Source organism: Rhineura floridana, chromosome 3 (genome assembly GCF_030035675.1).
Source record: "Rhineura floridana isolate rRhiFlo1 chromosome 3, rRhiFlo1.hap2, whole genome shotgun sequence".
NCBI classification, from domain to species: Eukaryota; Metazoa; Chordata; class Lepidosauria; order Squamata; family Rhineuridae; genus Rhineura; species Rhineura floridana.
This window is the reverse complement of record NC_084482.1, coordinates 25,775,326-25,780,699: the sequence shown is the minus strand read 5'-3', so window position 1 is coordinate 25,780,699 and position 5,374 is coordinate 25,775,326. Positions and strand designations below refer to the sequence as shown.

General features: G+C 43.6%; 1 non-coding gene across 1 annotated transcript; it reads right to left on the bottom strand.

Annotated features, from left to right (window-relative positions):
• Positions 1–511: 511 nt before the first annotated feature.
• LOC133382630 (5S ribosomal RNA) lies at positions 512–630 on the bottom strand. Its single transcript, XR_009762020.1, has one exon. It is a non-coding gene; the product is annotated as a 5S ribosomal RNA (ribosomal RNA).
• Between the last annotated feature and the right edge of the window lie 4,744 nt (positions 631–5,374).

The window sequence follows — 5,374 nt, the reverse complement described above, 5'->3', positions numbered from 1 at the left end:
TCAAATGCTTTTTAGATCTGGCTTTTAAAATCCCTCTCTTCTGTGTAATCTTAAATCAGTGTGAAAACAAGTCTTTCTTGATTTCAGTGGATCCAAGATTTAATTGGCAGATCTTTTTATTAGTTGTGGAGGGTCATTTTTAATCATGATGACAAATTTAAATTGGTGGGAGTTCAAGGAAAAACAGTATCAACGCATACGATGCCTTTTGCTAAGTCAGGCACTCTTCTCCTTTCCCAGCACCTGATCTTACTTACCTGAAAAACTTTAAGCAGAAATACTAAGGAAAGAACACTGCATCTCCTTCTGCATGCAAAGTATGTGATCTGTGAACTATGGCCCCTCAGGAAGACATGAAGTTTGACTTATACTGATCTACCTATTTATTGTTGTTATATGCCTTCAAGTTGATTATTACTTATGGCGACCCTATGAATCTTTTATATATATATATTCATAGGGTTTTCATGGTAAGAGGTATTCAGAGGTGGTTTACCATTGCCTTCCTCTACGTCTAAGGCACCTGGTATTCCCAGGTGGTCTCCCATCCAAGTACTAACCAGGCCTGACCCTGCTTAGATTCCGAGATCAGACGAGATTGGGTGTGTTCAGGGTAGTATGGCCGTAGCCGTGATCTACCCACACAAGATAAATAATCTGTTAGAGTTCCTTAGACTATGCTATATCAGATTTTCAGAGAGGATTGCATGATTCAATGGTCTCTGGCATAATAATCTCCCTACCTCTGTCAAAGAGGAAGCAGTAGTAGGACTGTTGCTGGCTGGGAGGTAAATACCAACTTTAGCCTTCCAAGCCCTTCTTTACAGTACTAGCTCTTGTTCCTTCATCTGAAGAACTGCAGCCTGTTGAGGAGCCAGAAGGTTGAGCCAGCTATCCCTGCCCTGCAGTGCAAGAACTGTGCCACAGCTGTAGCTGCTTCCAAGGGAAAGCTTATTGTGTGGGCACTGGTTGGTGGATGGCAGCTGAGTTTGTGATGAGAGCACAAATGCAACTCATGAATGTATAAAGTGTGATTTATGGTGTGCCTGAGTTTTTGTCATTTTACATTTTTATTTATTTATTTATTGTATTGCACTTTTGAATGTATATTTACTGTAATTTTATTCTATTTCCTTTTGGAATATTCTGTTCGCTGCTTTGGGGGCCTTGTCCAAAAAGCAGTGTACAAATAAACCAATAAATGAATGACAATCTGTATGTCCGGAAGACATTTCTAGCTGAGCTCTTTTCTTCCTATAGCTTTCTACATGCAGGATTATTTTTATTTGGGGAGCATTCAGATAACACCCCGCTTCCCAGCTGCAGTCTGAAATGGTACAGTCCCAGGAATGTTGCATCACATGATTTACCTGCATTTATAGATTGGCTCTCAGTCACACTTTCTGCATGTTCATGTATAGCATTAATGTCTGACATGTTGCCACATGTGTTTCCTTATTGGGAAGATCTGCAAATCCCCATTTGGGGCATTAAGGATATGTGTGGATACAAGAAATGTGATCTACCCTGCTTCCTGTATGTGTGCATATCATTAGCATGCAAAGGTGCTGACAAGAATTCTGTACTGTTGGACCTTAATTAGAGATCATCCTTGCCAAATGCAATGCCACACAGAGTTGCACATATGGCGCCTATAGACTCATATCCTGTCCCCAGCATATGTGTGGCAGTACATCTGAAGCTTGGGGGGAGAGGGAGTGCTCAACCTTTGATGAGATAACTTCCTTATAATGACAGAATAGAGATCAGGTACAGCCCTGAGGCAGGAGGTTTCACATTCAGTTCCCCAGTATGTGAAACTATTAGCTATTCTTGCTGCTCCATAGAGATGTCCAATCCTTCTTTGAAACTTGCTGAAACCTTTCCCTGTTTTTGATGAATGAAATTTTAATGGAGAGGGATAGGTCGGCTTGTTTTAAGTGAAACGTTTATATGGAAGTGGATGATTTAAACAACTTTAGCTCCATTAAACAAAAAGGAAAGCTAGATCTTAAACTCTCATTTGTTTCAGAGAGTGTCTGGCCTGGGATAAACATGACATTAAGTAGCCATCTGAGCATTGCTAAAACATACATTTGCTTTCATAATAAAATGTTTTTAAGAGATAGTAATGGTTACCTTGAGAGCGGTTCACATTAGAAGCATTAAAAAAAAACTTAGTCCTGAATTCTTTCAATAACTGTCCATCAACTAACGGCAATAGCATACCACTAAATAGGAAGTGCTGCTGATCCGATTTATTTGGCAGGGACTTCTAAGTCTCATTTAAAGGCAACAGCACTGAATGTTTAAATGTGGAGGTCTTAAATCTTGCTTGCCTCTTGCTTCGGACCTGCTGTGTCTGCAAAAGAGCATGAATAAGGGAAGATATTAAAGATTTCTTTGATGTTATCAACATTTAGTTACTGGTTGTTTGTTCATTCTGATTTGTATCCCACTTTATCCTAAAGGCTTACAATAAATCTCTATATTACATTCAGAAAGGGAATCATATATGTTATGGGATTGCAAAACCTACCCAAGGCATGTATAGTACAGAGCTTGGAAGTAATTCGTTACAAGTAACGAATTGCTTGTAATCATTACTTTTTGAGGAACTAGTGGGTAATTCCTTCACATTTTGATTGTAATAAAACTAGGAGTAATGTTATTACTTTTGTGGAGTAATTGTAATGTTTCCAGCATTACTTTGGGGCATTACTTGGGGGGGAGCAGGGGAAGTCTTCTGCTCCTCTGATTCGTGGATGAAAATCATGTGCCTCAAACTGGGCTTCTGTGCAGCGTCGCTCTTCCCACATGTTCTGTGGGTGGGTATGAGGCAACGAGGGAGGAGGGGGAAGTGAGACAGGGCTGGAGTGGAGAAAACAATGGATGGTGATAGAGGAGAATGGAGTGGAGGGAGAAAGGAGCCAGAGGGCAAGAACATGGATAAAGGAGGAGAAGGAGGCAGCAGCAGAATGGAGAAAACTGTGGACGTGAAAGATGACAATGTGTGTGTGTTTGTGTGTGCGTGAGAGTGAATACTGTGTTTACACTTGGCACACAAAGTGGCCTCCACCACCTTCTCTGGCTACTGTGCTGCATTTGCAGTATTTTAACTTTTTTGCATCTCAGGGGAAAATGTTTGCTTGGGTGAGTGTCCCTTAGTTGGTGGCAGCGCAGGGTCCAGGAGGTGGGTAAGTGAGAGAGAGTATGCTTGCTGGCTTGGGGTGGTGGTGGCACTTGGTTTGACGTGCAAAGATCTGAGTAGTTGCCTCTGCCTCCCTCCCCACCTCCCTTACCAGCAGAGGGACCACCATGGCTATCTTATGGATAAAAAGAATTATTCTACTACCTCTGTATGTGTGTGTTTATTTTTAATATTGTTTTGGGCTACTTAGATGTGCAGCAGCCAAGGCCAGCACCTTGTAGGCGTTTTTTTAAAAAGTAACTGAAATGTAATTGTAGTGATTACTTTTGAGAAAAAGTAAAGTAATCAGTTATTTTCAGAGCAGTTGTAACTAACGGTAATTACTACTTTTTTGGGCCATGTAATTGTAACTGTAATTTATTACTTTTTAAAAGTAATCTTCCAAGCTCTGGTATAGCATTCCTCTGCCCACAAGGGTCCCCATATTCATCTCAACGTAGAAAGCAAATCCCTATACAAGGTGAATATCTTCCTGGAAATGAATAAGGTGGGCTGCATGTTCAATACCATATTGAAAAGCACATGGCTCTTTAGCACTCAATAAATTACTACTACTACTACTACTACTGGCGTAATTTTGAAGATGTACTACTTCTACTACTACTATTACTGTTCTTGTTGCTATTTTGATGATGTACCTATATACAGGCATTGTACAAAAGGCCCACAAATTAATAAGACAAACACAATCCAAAGGTATGCATGTATTAGTCCCACAGGCATAGCATAGATTTATACCAGTTTCCTTTTTAGCTGACCATCTCCTGAACCTCCAAATTGCTAAGCAACCCCCCTCAAGCTTTTTAAAATTATTATTAAATTACCATGCTGGTGAGCCCCTCCCCAACCATCAGCAGCATGGTACATAAGTCACACTTGCTGCATGGGTGGTAGATACAGATGTTACTAAGGATGCCGGTTGACTCTTCCCTTGGCCTTCAAGAAGAAATGCAAAATGCATTTCATTAGGCCAGCCTCCGCCAAATCAAGCAGATCCACCAGTTTTGTTCTCAAGAGGCATTCAAGAGGCAGCTGGACAGCCACCTGTCGGGAATGCTTTCATTTGAATTCCTGCATTGAGCAAGGGGTTGGACTCGATGGCCTTTCAGACCCCTTCCAACTCTGCTATTCTATGATTCTCAATGGTTCCATTGTGCTGACTGTTCCCCCCCCCCCTGCATTGGTTTTAGGGTGGAACTAACTAACACATTATAATCAAATGCATATAACTTCACCCCAATGGCAGCCTCTGTGAAGGCAAACTACCAGTAGAGATTTGGGACAGAAAAGCGGTGGACAAGGAGAGTGTGCTTAACAGTTTCTTGCACACCTGCCATGTCCTGCTCTAAATTGCCCCCAGCAGCTCACAACCCCTCCCCCCCGCCCCCAGATTTCAAATGCCTGTTTCTGAGGACAAACATACACTTGAAATCCTCCAGAGGAAAGGTCACTTGGGTTTGGGGAGGTGGGAAGGGGAGAGAACTGGAGTGTGGAAAAGGAAGAAGAAAGGGTTAAGCACCCCTTCCGAGCCTGCCACATCCATGGTCACCTCCCATTCTCTCCAGAAATGGCATTTTCCATTTCTGAAAGGGTGATCAGCCTACAGTTTCACATCTGTGAGTAAGATGGCGGCGGAGTAGGAGGATGTTCATTTGGAGCTCCGCCGCTTTTATCCTTTTATCCTTTTAACATCTTTTAAAACATCTCTTGGGCTTGCATGGAACCTTTGGGTGAGCAAGTGTCCTCTTCCCCTCTCCCCCGGCGTCATTTGTGGGGGTTTCCCTCCCCAGTTTTCTACCTTTCCTCCGGCGGCGGTTCGTGGGTGTTCCTGCTACGTTTTCCTCTGCCTTTTTGGGCGGAGAGGCTTGTTTTTCTCCTGGGTGGCCTCGTTCTTGTCCTGCTGGAGAGGGGGAGTGGCGGGTCTGGTCGGAGGAGGAGAGAGGCTGCGGCGCGGCTGCCATTCACTGGTGTCTCCGGTGGAGCAAGACCCGGGAGGGAGAAGGTCACGCCGTACTTTCCTTGGCTTGTGACATCGGCAACGCGCCCTATCGGCCCGTGGTGTCGGCGGCGCGGTGTGGTACACTTTCTTTGGCCCATGACATTGGCGACGCGCCCTCTTCGGCTCTCCTTGGCCCGTGGCATTGGCGGTACAATCCGGTGCGG